Raw genomic sequence first — 14,512 nt, 5'->3', positions numbered from 1 at the left:
TTACACCTGTTTTCACCAAGGTAGACCTTTGGAGCAGATGTTGTATCGATCAGACTTCTAGGACACACATCACTGCAGAGCCCAAGTCACCTTAGGCAGCATATTTCAGAGCTATGTATAAAGAATATTGATTTTTGGCCATGTATTTCTAAACACAGCAAAAGCAACATCTGCATCTTTGTCCTGAACTTGCACCTGGCATTTTCAGTTCTTTCTGTACAGACTGGCTGTGAAACGTTTCTAATACCTAATCCCACTGAAGTCAACAGCAGCCATCTTCATGTGGACAAGATCAAACTTTGAAGAAGTAGATTAAGATCAAGGTGAAGGAGAGAGACATAAACTTCAGCTTCACAGCTTCATATTGGAAGCCTCTTTCCACTAGCAAATGTCTGATAAATTGCTTCATCCAGGGGAAAATGCTTTGGAAGAAGCGATGCTGTTGCAAAAGATTGGACAGCAAACTTCTGTACTCCACCCTTTACCCCTACCAGCTCATTCTCAGCTGATTCCTGGATTAAAAAGTGGGGCATCATCATAGAAACAGAAAACACGATGAAACAAAATAATGGTCCTGTGGAAAAAAAGGAAACACACCTCACAACACTTAGATCCAAAGGTAGAAGCAAAGGGTTACGCTATTACTGATACTCTCATGAGCCTAATCACCAATATTCAAGAAGGCCTGCCTGAAAGTTATTTTCTTCACACATTTTTGCAAGCACAACTTGCAAGTGCAAACAAGAACATGACCACAGAGTAAGTTTAGGTTTAGATTGGCGATAACTCTAGCGGAGTGGAGACTGTTGGTACCTGATGGTGCCCAGTGACTCTTGTGAGTTAGGATGGTCCCTGCAGGGAACAAATATTGCACATGGCCAGGAAAAACACACCGTGCTCTGGTTCTTTGAGCAATGCAGGTATGACCCTCTCTAATAAGCAGACACAGGTGCAAAGAGTGGACCCAGCTCACACCTTGGAGGTAATTTAACTTACATCTCAAGGTTTTATCCAACGTTGAGAACTTTGGGCAAGCTGTACGTGTAACTTATCCTGATAGATACAGGGAACTTGCTTGCAAATGTTGATCTCGTTGACAAATGCAGGCTATTAAAAAAGTCTTGCATTAGCAGCACTGTAGTTAGATGACATATGAGCAAGTCAGGGGTGATTAGGGAGAGAGAGTCCTTATACTAATTGATTGGTTATGTTCTCTATTATAGGGAGCTCATCCACTATGTTTTAGCTAGGCATAGGTTTTAAACGACAAGGTTTTAAAAGTGCCTTTGGCGTTGAGAGCTAATATGAAATATATTGCAACATAAAGTTCCTTCAGAAAATGTAGCCCTGTTTAACACACTGGCGTTAGGAAGACAGTGAGGATTATTTTCATGAATAAAACGTGCAGAATTTGGCCCGACTTTTTATATACTGCCTGAGTGGTTCTGTGTGATTGCTTCTGCATTTGTTTTTGTTTCCAACTAAAAGCAAGTTGTTTTCTGTGGGAATCTGAATTGTGCTCTGTGTATTATTTACGTGTGCTGAAAGAAGCAGTGATGTACGATAGGAGCCAGTATGAGACTGCAGCAGAGGAAAGCCATTAAAACATATACATGCTGAACTCATTAACTAAATTTATCCAGTATTATTTTTAGTAAAAGTCCAGATGACTGTGTATCCCCATTACATCTCCCTGGGCTTGTAAATGATCTATTTGTAAAACAAGAGAAAAGGAAGGCTTAATGGAAATTTATCAAATTATCTTTCTAAAATGTGTTTCATCCACCTTGTAGCCGAACACTGAGGGGCCACAGCAGCTGCCCCTGTAGCTCAGTGGTTGCAGCAGAAGGCAGGCCTACACCACATCCCACCTTCACGTCCTGCCTCCCCAGCCGAGTGCTCTTAATTAAGGCATCATTATCCCCTGTATAAGGGAGCCTCTGCAATAGGAGAGGCTGAAAAAAACCCTCATGCTGTGAAATGAGTTGAAAGCCGGTGCCTTGCTTGTCTCCAGCAGAGGAGGTGTGGAGTCAAGCACCCTCAGGCCAGGGAAGACTTTCAGCCTGCCGTCACCATGTCTCAGGCAGGTTTCTCTCCAGGCAGCAGAGATAATGCAGCAGAAAGCCTGAGCAGGGACACTGTCACCACAGAGTCCCTTAGGAGGACAGACTCCCCAGTCGCAGTGGCTTTTATCACTCCCCTGGCCCGGTGCCTTATTCCCCCCCAGGTCTGCACAATGCCACGGCTCTAATAGGTGACAGCTGATCCTTTACAGAGCATTTCATCCCGGGCTATAGCGGGCATTTTTCCATACTGCAGTGACAGTCAAAACTCAGTCCTAATGGAGAACACCAATTTTTTCTACCCAGACCTCTCAGCTGAGCAAAGCCCTCTGCACCAGTGCTTGCTCCACCCCTGCCTCACACCTCCGAGCTCATCTTCCCCACCACTGGAGGGTGAAGCATCCTCAGGACACCAGCAAGACAACTCCTTCTTCCAGCACCCTTTCCTCTTCACAGATGCTGTTTGCTACATGTCATTCAAAAGCAGAGAAGCAGGCAGTGAGATCACCCTGGCTAATTGCAGTCTGTCCCTCTGGCTCTTGACATCTTCACTCTTGGCAAACAGCGAGACGCTGACTGTGATGGGGGGACAGGGACCTGCTGGGGGAGTTTTATGGCAATTAAATCTATGTCAGAATAATTCAGGCACACTTCATTAATTCTGGTGCACCATTGATTTTACTGCAATTAAGTTCTGAATCTTTCAGACTTGGTTGAAATGTCAAATATCAATTAAAAAAAAAAAAAAAAAAAACAACTCAGGCATTCACAAAATGGATACTTTCTGGAGATGATTTAGCAATACTTCACCACTCCCTTCCATTTTGGTCACCAGCTCTGATAAACTTCAAGTATGAATCTTCGTCTGATAGTGTTAAAATGTTGGCCAATGCGTCTGGGAATCATTAACACTTCAACCTTAGAGCTAAATTCATGAACATTAACCAAGGAGAGGTAGGTACCCAGTTGCCAATGCAGGCTTGAAGACAACATGAAAATGAGAAAAAGCTCTGCTATCATGTGTGAGCCAGTGCAAGGTAAAATTAAAATACATAATGGGAGGAGTCAGTCAAGTTTTAATACAGAATAAAACATAATACAGTGGTGATAACACAGTGATCACAGAATCACAGAATCATCTAGGTTGGAAGAGACCTCCAAGATCACCGAGTCCAACCTCTGACCTAACACTAACCAGTCCTCCACTAACCCATATTGCTAAGTTCAACATCTAAACGTCTTTTAAAGACCTCCAGGGATGGTGATCTTCAGGGATGGATGATGCATCGATGTCCCTCCTAAATAGAGCTGGTGTCTCATGAGCTCTGCTCCTGGTGCCAGGACCAGCTGTGCTGGATGGGGCTTGTCTGTGGACCCCATGCACAAGGGTCCACCCTCCTGACTTCCACGTGTTTCCAGTGCACACATGCTAGAAATCCCTGTTGCACCTTGCCCACATCCTAGGAACAGCATCCCTCCTTCCTCTGCTCCTGCAGTGGAGAAGGGGAGAGGACATGATAAACACCACTGATTACGCTCGAGAGATCTGGAGAGTGAATTTCTAAAATATGATGCTCATTTTGTTAGACACTGTTTGAGGATATTCTAGATGAGAATTAATGAAAACCAATAGCTTTCTAGTTGTGTTTATTGTTTTCTCATTTAATTAGGGACTTAGCTCCATGTTCCAGTGTCAACAGAGCCAGCAAATATTTAAATGAGGTTGGGATACTCATTTCTTCATCACTTTGCTTCAGGGGAGAGGAAACTCCATTATCAGTTTCTCCAATATTTTATTATGAAGCTGCAAAACAGTTTTTGTCCACATCGTGCATTGCCAATAGAGGGGGAGAACACAAGACGCCGGTGCACAGGAGGCTAACACACCTTGTGTCTGCATTATGCAGGAGCACAGCTGGGCTATGGCAAAGTGCTGTCCTAGGCAAAACGCAGCACGGAGCCCCCTGATGCTCCCTCGACTCCCCCAAGGGCACGCCGTGTGCCCTCACATCACAGGGGACTTTGCTTCCCTGGCAGGCAGAGGCTGGGACTTCCCTTCCAGCCACTCCTGGCACCGTGCTGGAGGCCAGGGGACATCCTGTAGCATTTCCCCATGCTTTTTGTGGGGTGCCCTGCTGTGTCACACTCCTCCTGCCACATCTCCCCGCCAGGATGCAGTCACTCCTCAATTTTAGGGTTTGCGCTCTAATTTTATGCTTTGGGCCAGCCTGCCTGCTACCAGCAGGCTCGGGCATCACCGCACCCACCAAACACTCCTCGCCTCCAGCACATTTCCTCCTGAGCACGAGACCTAGAAAGACACACGAGCTTATGTAGCTTATGTTCAGATGCAGTCACACGTCTCCCGGACGCAGAGACCAAGGCTCAGGTGTGACGTTCGGCTGCCAGCAGCACATCTAGCGCAGGGGTTGCTGCTGGGAGCTTTCTTGTTTCATGCCAGAGTTCCCCTAGCATGCTGAAAGATCGGGAATGGAAGGCTGCTTCAACCGTAAAGGTAGCATCCATTTGTATTTAATAGCTAGCATTGATTTCCAATTTCATATCTGCTGAACAGTAGCCACCGGCCACATTAAAATTCATCATCATCTTCGCTGCACCTTCCAGTTCAGACTCTGCCATCACCCTTAATGAATCAATCCATGTCAGCACAGCCTGCGTGTGTTCTTAAACAGCTCCTGGTGACATTACAGAGTGAGCTCAGCTGGACCCTGCACAGCCCGGTTTTAGTCCACGGGGCTACAAGGATGATTTAGGCATAAAACACTCAAGCAGCTGGAAAGATGTGCTCAATCTTTATGGAAGAGCTACTCTTTGTACTCGTTGTGCTACTCTTTGTCCTTAACGCACACGTTTATTGCAGGATAATTGTATTTATCCGTCATTGTAAAGCTTTGCTGTTCTTTAAAGCAGCACGGAAGGCACGGGATCAGCTGTGTTATCCTCTGCCAGTGCTGAAATACAGCTCCCTGCCTGGCCTGCCCTGCGTGCACACCAGCCAAACCTTCCTGGGGGTCACGTGTTTTGCCATGCAGGCTTTGTTGCAGATGACCCGGAGCCACCCCACTCTTTTCACCTTATTACAGGGCATAAATGAAGCGCATGTCAATGCTGGTCTCCTCCAGGCCTGTGCAGCCCTGTGCCGGGAAGAGGCCCGGATATTTAGTGAATTTAGTGCACTGTCAGCAGACAGCAGCAAGCTCACATCAGTGCTCGGTGCCACGTTCGAGCGGGGCTTTTGTTTGGGGAAGGGCGGCTCTGCTCGGATCACGTTCTCCTTCAAGAGATTAGTTCTCCCTAGACCTAATGTTAGCACAGTGAGCCCAGAGATATTACTCATCAATTAAAATTTCAATAAAAATAAGCTGTCATTACCATAAGCCTTCTGACTGGGAAATGTGGAGTTGAGAGCTTTACCACCCCGGCCTCTGACAAAAGCCCCGAAGACGGGCGGCCGTGGTGTTAATTGATTGGTGTCATTTATAAGTAATCTAACAATGCTGAATAATTTATTTGGCAGTGACAGGCACTGAAAATATACAGCTGCAGGGATATGGGCCCAGCCCCGGAAGAAATGGTGCGAAGCAGGGCGCAAGGCAACGATTAAGATGCGGCGATGTCCTTGGGAACACTTTCTCGTGTGCTTTGCTCGCCTGTGCTTTGATTATGGCAGAGGTGTATAGATCTGACAACGGGAGAGTATAGATCCGGGTGGCCAAAATGCACGGCCTCGATACTCTCTTTTGCAGCAGATCACCTATAATGAATTTTAAAGGCCTGCACCGTGGATGCCTAGCAGGAAATGTGTGGTGTTGAGTGCAGCCTTGCCAAAAGGACGTAAAAATTGACCATAGCATTTCCACGCTGAGGATGCTGCTGATGGGAAAAGGCCATATGGTTTCATCTGTCTGACCAAAATGGAATCAAAATTCTTGCCTCTCAGTGCCTGCGGAGTAGGCTTTCCAAGGGTCACCTAATAGGGAGTGCCTCTCATTAATCTGCATTGTTTTTGCAACTGCGTGAGTAGTCCCAGTTCGTACGCTTTGAAATCAAGAGAAATCACCCCAGGGAGCAAGAAAGGCTGGAGAGGCTGGCTGGCAGAGCACAATCTCTGCCCTTGCAGATGTAGGAGTGAAAAGTTGGACTTAGCTCTGTATTCGCTCAGGCAAATCTCCCCCTGCAGCTGATGGCTCAAAACCGGGACCAGATTCAAGCCCACGTCACAGCAGCAGGCGGGTGAGTCCTGTGCGGGGGCATCCCACCCCCACAGGCCAAACCACGGCTTTTCAGTTCTCTGGAGCACAGGATGATTTTCTTAAAGGTCCATTTTACTGGGAAAATTAACTGCATTTCTGGGACTTGCTTTAGAAAAGGTTCCTGTGCTTTGTAACTCTGACGTTGGTCCCACTGGGGTTTGTAGAAGAACTCAGATTAGCCCCAAAACAAAAAGGACGGTCCCTTTACTGCATCATTTCTACACTGTTGAATAAAATGTAAAAAAAAAAAAAAAAAAAGAGAGAGAGAGAGAGAATTATATTGTTTAGACCTTATTCATGTGGCTAGCTTCAAGTTGCGTGTTTACAAAATATAGGTACTTTAACAAGCGATGCAGGGTGGGGTATTTCGCCAGTTTTTGAAGTCAGGCGATTATGTGGAAATCTTAACTTTCACAAAGCCTTTAGTTCTCCAGTCTGCTCCTGGAAGTGAGCCTAAAAATATAACCAAATATAGCCAAATGCCTCAGAAACTAGAATGTTAGAAAAAAAAAAAAAAAAAAAAAAAAAAAAAAAAAAAAAAAAAAAAAACATGCAAAACTCTAGTTTAAATCCATCTTTTCTTTTTTTTTTTTTTCCCTTTCCCCTAGTTAGATGTTCCTTCTCAACATGAGCTTGATGATCTCTGCCTTCTCCGAGTGACTCTTCAGCATTTCCAGAGCTGTGCTTACTGGAGGGGAATGCTGACTGCAGACAGCGGCTCCAGCCTTGCTCTGAACGAGTCAGCAGCAGAGCTCTCACCGACTTCACTCAATGCTGGATGGGGTCCAAAGAGAACAAGGGCAGGAGGGAATATACTTGTTTTCATTACTCATGTTGGTTGTGTAAACAGCATTCACTTCTCACTGAGAAATATGCGACTTTATTTCCATCATTTTTAGAAAAAAAAAAAAAGAAAAAAAAGGAAAAAAAAAAGCATTTACCAAGAAAATAATCATTACTGCACGCTGATTGCTCTTTTATTTTTTTTTCCATTGCTGCGCACATCAGAGCACACATTGGTACAAATACAACTGATCTGGTTAAGTGTTTTAATACACAGGGGAGTAAATTGTTTGGGATGAAAGAAATTCATTATCCACAGTTTGCAGGGCTGAAAGTCTGGCTGTTTTAATGTTACTGCAGAGCAAAAAAAATTTAAAAGTGCATGCTGCGACAAGCTGAAGGCATCTTTAGGCTCCATTATACTAGAGTAAGCATATTAATTAGATTATTGTTCATTCCTTCAGGAAAGCTGAACCCCGACATGGCCAGTAGGAAAACCGAAGGCAATCAGCCAAAAGAATGGCCAATTTCCCCAGATTCTTTTTTTTTTTTTCCATTAATTTCCTTCACAACGGGAAAACTCCTGGTTCCCTCCTGAGATAAGGATGGGGAAAGCCTAAGTGCACGTTGTGGGGAGGCCACACGTGAGTGCAAGCAGCGATGTGTGTGCTCGGCAGGGCAGGAGCGTGCGTTAGGCTGCAGACCCCGACAGGGTGCACGCTCCCGCTCAGGGCGATACGGGTCAGAGCCTCTCCTCCCCCTGCAAACAGAGGTCTCCCACACACAGCAAACACATCCAGGCCTTACACAGAGCTCAGCTGTTTGGACAAGAGATTCTGTGATTAAACATTAAAGGACCTCCTCGTCCAGGCTTTTGCATCAGCTTTTTCCTGCAGGGCTGTTGTTTTTGTCCATACTACCTGCCAGCTTCTGTCTGATAAAGGAAAAAGAAGACATATTTATTTACTCCCTTATTTGTTTACATTTTACCCCTACTTTGGCAGAGTTTTGTGATCCAGAAAACTCACCTTGTGCTGTCTGAAGCTTTGTGTACAGCATTGGAGCAACATCTTGGGAAATGACGTGTTTCCCACCCGGGTTCTTGTACAGGGCTGCTGCCAGATCCCCCTTTGAGCCCCGAGGTCAAGACATTAAAGTGAAATCATTTCCAATCCATGAAAAAGCTTTGTGGGGTGGGATGGCCCAAGGTTCAGCACAGAGCTGTTCTTATAGGGTTGGGTTTGCAAGTACTGGGTTATCTGCCTTCACAAGAAAGTACCTCGAATGATTAGGTTAATTACCTAGAACCAAGCCTTTTCCATCCAGAGGAGCAGCGTGAAGGCCGAGCAGGCTGCAGGTGTTCCCAAGGCAGCCCCCAGCTGCAGCTTTCTGTCCAGGTTGCATTTAATACATCTGTTCTTATAGGGTTGGGTTTGCAAGTACTGGGTTATCTGCCTTCACAAGAAAGTACCTCGAATGATTAGGTTAATTACCTAGAACCAAGCCTTTTCCATCCAGAAGAGCAGCGTGAAGGCCGAGCAGGCTGCAGGTGTTCCCAAGGCAGCCCCCAGCTGCAGCTTTCTGTCCAGGTTGCATTTAATACATCGCCCAGTGATGCTCAGCTCCCCCGAGCCCAGCAGCTCCCTGCAGTTGAAGGCACCTCTGCATGAATTGCTGTCGTGTCTGCCTCGACGATCCTGGTTTTGGAGTCTCTGGTCATATCTGCCTGTGTCAAAGCATCCCTATCCTGCCCTCCAGCTGGAGAGGAAGAGGCAGGATTTGTTCCTTCACAAAGAAAAAGGCATCACCCCAGGCATCGCCCCTAAATTCCTTCACACCGTGGGGTCCTGGCTCGGCTAGGAGCTGCAGCATTGGCCCTTATCACGTACTGACTGTCTGGGAGGACAACAGCACGAGGAATTTTGTTTGCTCAAGTAATGGCAGACTTTATTATAGAGCAACCATGCCATACCAAGCACGTTTAATAATTAAGTGGTGAGATATGACAAGTGGTGAGCTCCAGCACAATTTTTACATGCCTGGGATTGTAGTACAAGGCCAAAAGGCCAAAGAATTTCCATCAGAGGAACAAACTATTTTGCATTTGAATCACCTATTTTGTCTATTTTTCTGCAGTCTGTAGCACAGCTGTGATATTCTGTCATAAATATTGTAAGCATAAAATTTCTCATGGTCTGAGACCTTGGAATCTCTTCTCCCCAGCAATGCATGCGTATCGCCAGCATGCAGGACACCGGAATACACCCCTCTGTCCCTGATTAAGTCTGGAATTGATTTTCAGACCACAGCTAACAGGTCTGAAAAACAGGTTTGCTGATGGAATTGCTGACAGATTAACTACATCGATGCAAGGGCCATCACCTCAGTGCCACAGCTGCTAACGCTCGAATATTTCTCCTTATGCCATAGCAAAGGGGAGAAGAACTTGAGATTTCAAAATGATACTTGTTCTTATCTGCCCCAAGTTTGACGTGAGTTTTGTTTGCTGCTTACTTGTCTCTCTCCAGTGGAACTTGAGCGCATTGTTATGAAATGCAATATTTTCCGCGGAAATGTCGAACTAATGTAGCATCAACCCTGAGACTTTAATCCTAAAGAAAAAAAAAATCAGAACCAAAGTCCTCACAATAAATTTATAACAAGCTCTTTGTGGTATTCTTTGCAAGGCCCTTCTTTACGCAGAGAACATAACACCGAGCGATGTGACGTGCTGTACAGCAAATATTTATTTTTTCAGATAAGCACAGAGGCTTGAAAGGCCTAATGAGCTAATTGAAATAAATAAGGCTCTGCTGGAACTCTGGGCCGGATGCTTGCGGCTGCGATGGGGAAAATGCCCAGCTGCTCTGCTGCTCCTTCTCTGCAAGCTTGCCATGGGCGCGCCAAGCTGCTGGTGGGCCAGGCTCCATGGTTTTAGGCTGCTCACTGCTCCCCACCTCTGCTCTGGCCGACCCATACCTGCAGGAATAATATGAGCCATGCCTGGCATAACCAGACCTGACTGGCGATTAAGAGAGGGTGTGCTTGATCGGGGCAATTAAAATTAGAATCCTGCTCTTAGTAATGGCCAGAACGTGCTGTTCAGCGGAAAGACAGCAAAACCAAACATTAAATCATAGAATCATAGAATATCCTGAGTTGGAAGGGACCCTTAAGGATCATCAAGTCCAACTCTTGACACCGCACAGGTCTACCCAAAAGTTCAGACCATGTGACTAAGAGCACAGTCCAATCTCTTCTTAAATTCAGACAGGCTCGGTGCAGTGACCACTTCCCTGGGGAGCCTGTTCCAGTGTGCAACCACCCTCTCTGTGAAGAACCCCCTCCTGACTTCCAGCCTAAATTTCCCCTGCCTCAGCTTAACCCCGTTCCCGCGGGTCCTGTCACTGGTGTTAATGGAGAAAAGGTCTCCTGCCTCTCGACACCCCCTTACAAGGAAGTTGTAGACTGTGATGAGGTCTCCCCTCAGCCTCCTCTTCTCCAGGCTGAACAGGCCCAGTGATCTCAGCCATTCTTTGTACGTCTTCCCCTCCAGGCCTTTCACCATCTTCGTAGCCCTCCTCTGGACACTCTCCAACAGTTTCATGTCCTTTTTATACTGTGGTGCCCAGAACTGCACACAGTACTCGAGGTGAGGCCGCACCAGCGCAGAGTAGAGCGGGACAATCACCTCCCTTGACCTACTAGCGATGCCGTGCTTGATGCACCCCAGGACACGGTTGGCCCTCCTGGCTGCCAGGGCACACTGCTGGCTCATATTCAACTTGCTGTCTACCATGACCCCCAGATCCCTCTCTTCTAGGCTGCTCTCCAGCGTCTCATCGCCCAGTCTGTACGTGCAGCCAGGGTTTCCCCGTCCCAGGTGCAGGACCCGGCACTTGCTCTTATTGAACTTCATGCGGTTGTTGATTGCCCAGCTCTCCAACCTATCCAGATCCCTCTGCAAAGCCTTTACACCCTCATTCGAGTCCACAACTCCTCCAAGTTTGGTGTCATCAGCAAACTTGCTCAAAATACCTTCTATTCCTACATCCAGATCGTTTATAAAAATATTGAAAAGTACCGGCCCTAAAATGGAGCCTTGAGGGACCGCACTGGTGACCGCCCGCCAGCCTGACGCAGCCCCATTTACCATAACCCTTTGGGCCCTGTTGAATATTTTGTAAGATATCCAATGTTCATTAGAGATACCAAGAGGGTGCTTGTGATTCCCACCCTAAAAAGCTTCTGCTTCTGCAGCAACCTGAAGACCATGCTGGAGACCAAACCCACAGCGGTGACAGGCAGCCTCACCTCGAGGAAGACGGCCATCGTGCCTGGATTGACGGTGGCCATGTGGAGCTGGAGGCAGGCAGGCCAAGCAGGAAAATATGGGATGGTCAGTGAGCATCACCTCAGCTGCTCTTAAAATGCATCCTGTATGTAGGCAGTTTGATTACAATACAGAGAGGCAAGGGTGAGGAAGGGAAGCATCAATTGAGATGTGATCATCTGGCCGCATGGTGAGGTATTTGCACATCTTCCTGTGTGCTCAGCCAGCTGTGTGTGTAACATCTGGAATTAGGAGGGGGAGTACAGCTGGGACACATCCCTTTCCTGATTCCTGCAGATAATCAGCTTGTGCCCCGAGGCACTACACTTTGCTAACCATCTTCTTCAAATCCAATTTTAAATGGACTGCAAGATCATACTGTCATGCTGGCTGACTGGTACGGCACATAAATACATAAACCCAAGGTATGACCTGCATGTTACAATGCAGTTCAGGAACTGGGAAAATGCAGAAGGAAATCTCTTATATTAAAAAAGACAACAGCATTCTTTCTATGTGACCATTCTTTTTATTAAATTACGTATATCAAGATTTCTACCATTTTTCCTGAAGAAGTAAAGGCTGTTTCACAGAAGCTTCAGGGAAATGGCTGCATTTTAATACAGTCTAATTGACTTTTATGGTTATCTCTGAGGAGTCCTGGTCATAAAAGCTAATTAAATTATACTGATCTACATATTCAAGAACCATTCTATTTCTCACCCTTGAAGACAAAAAAAAAAAAAAAAAAAAAGAAAGAAAGAAAGAAAAAGCTGGAGGATCATCCTCATGATTAGGACACGTTACAATCTCCTGACACCCCTCTTTGTGCAGTTTGATTTGCTCAGTGTTGCAGGATATATTTAACCTTCCTGAACAAGTGACTGTCCTTACCAGCTTTAAGGATGTCGGCGATGTTATTTCAGATCTCTCCTTCTGCAAGTGTGTAGAAAGATGTATGTGCTCAATTTACAATTCTACACTCATCTAATAATTCTCTAGAGAAAAGGTTAAAAAAAAAAAAAAAAAGTGAATGCAAAAGTAAATCATCTAAATCTACATGACAAGGGGTTTAAAAGTAGACTTTCTGTATTTCTTCATTTTCTTTTTTTTTTTTTTTTTGAGATTTTTTTTTGTTTCTGCTCTCACCTTGTGAGAGATTCTGACTTTGTTGTAATAACAGCTTAATAGCATGCCAGACCTGATACAGTAAAAAACAGCCTCACTTTTTTTTGTCTGACCTCCCATTATTTTCACATCCTGATTACCCACACAGTGCCAGATTTCCAAGATGTATGAGAGCCAAACAAATCAGACTTGTGCCAAGAAGAATTTTATGAAGCAGGAAAAAAAGAATGAATACCCTGGTAGCAGTCTATCTCTATCTTTCAGTACCCAAATACTTTTGCAAATCTGGCCTAAGGCTGTAAGCAAAATTCTCACCTAGAGTTATGGCCATTGCCCTGAACAAAAATTGCAGAAATGAGTTCCTCTGGAGTTAACATCAACATAATTAGACCAATTTTTTAAAAATAGTCTTCTGACACAATGCCCCATACAAATCTCTGTCCAATGCCTTAATCCAGCTAATACACTGTGCAGTAAATAACTACTAAGAATTGCTCAGCAGCAGCTCAGAGTCCAGCAGGCTCCCTTGTACTTGCAGCCACCAAGTCGGGGGGTATAAAATACTATAGGCAGCAGCAGTGACATGGTAATATCCCCCTTTTTCTCTTTTATTACTGCCTGACTGAGTGGCTCAGACCTTCTTTCATCCTCTACCTGCCTGTCCCTCCTCCTCTGAACTCCTTTGGCTCCAAGCATCCTGGGGACAGCTGTCAACAGAGCATCTGCTGCTTCTGGTTTGCATCTCAGAACGATCTGCCAATACAACAGACAAGCATTGTCATATCCAGTGCTGCTACTTATTGCTGACCTACTCTTTCTCCCAGCTCCCAGAAGTTTTTGAAAACACCCATAGCATGATTTGAAAGAAGTCCATTCACTAAACATAAAAATGTGGGGGAAGGCATTGAAGAACTAATGCAATTGCTTCTGTAGTTCTTATACTTGCTTCTATAGCATCAGCAAATCCCTGAAAAGACCCCCAGTAATGTGGGAGTTTGTAAGGTGAATATATGAAAATATAAAAGTCACTTCCAGCTGGGGAAAAAAAAAAAAAAAAAAAAAAAAAAGAGCTGATTTGTCAATTTTTTTATTTTTTTTTTCTACAGAGCAACATGTGAAACTACCAGATTTGGGCAAAACATCATGAACTTCCATAGGAAAACATGCAAAGAAAAGGAGGTATGACTTCTTGGTAATCGAACCAAATTGGGAAAGGGGATGTTGAGGGACCAACCTCAAGATTGGTCCCTGCCTCTGTTTCATACTTTGTAAGGCTCCACCTCTTTATGGCATGAGCTGTTAACCAGCTCTTAGCCATGCTAGGCAGAGAGCTGGGGGTGGTCTCAGTTTCTTCGGTGAGGGCAGACTGGTGACAAAGCTCCATTGTTCTGGTGCCTCGTCGTCCTGTGCTGTGTGATGAGGAGGTTTCCATGCCAAGCTTCTAGCTAAGGATCAGATTGCAAAAGAGAAAATCCCTTTGGCCTGAGAGCCTGTACAAAACAAGGGCTTTGTGAGACAAAGAATGAGGGCTCCCATCGAGACAGGCACCTCTTGCATTCTTGTTGACACGCATGTTCGGCACCGCGGTGAAATCAGTCACGTGCTTTGCATAGCTTTCTTGACCCTAAATAGGACAAAATTCAGTGTCCCATTCATTGTCTTTTCGGAGAAATTCCTGACCAAACCAGACATTTGTAGTTACAAGAGTTCTCTATTTACAAAGATCCAACTAGTTCTGCTTCCTTGAGCATATAGCTGCCATCAGACAAGGCAGTCTTAGTCCCATGCTGCTGCCCGGGACCAAGGTGGGGCCGGGAAGTCAGGCCAGGATTGAGGGGACATGGCCTGGCAGCACTGGAGACAGCACTCCTGCAGCACAGCTGGTGGCTTTTTGTATATTCATCCTGAATGGAAAGCAGCTGATATGCCCA

The 14,512-nt window shown here is 45.5% G+C and overlaps 1 long non-coding RNA gene across 1 annotated transcript; it reads right to left on the bottom strand.

Moving 5' to 3' along the window:
- Positions 1 to 7,292: 7,292 nt before the first annotated feature.
- On the bottom strand, positions 7,293 to 9,018 carry LOC311430043. Its single transcript, XR_014688515.1, has 3 exons — positions 8,614 to 9,018; positions 8,149 to 8,399; positions 7,293 to 8,054 (listed from the first exon to the last, which is right to left on the bottom strand). It is a non-coding gene; the product is annotated as an uncharacterized lncRNA (long non-coding RNA).
- Positions 9,019 to 14,512: the final 5,494 nt, after the last annotated feature.

This window comes from Aythya ferina (assembly GCF_964211825.1).
Source record: "Aythya ferina genome assembly, chromosome: 1".
NCBI classification, from domain to species: domain Eukaryota; kingdom Metazoa; phylum Chordata; class Aves; order Anseriformes; family Anatidae; genus Aythya; species Aythya ferina.
Note: the sequence above shows the minus strand (reverse complement) of the source record. Positions and strands in the feature narration are given on the sequence as shown.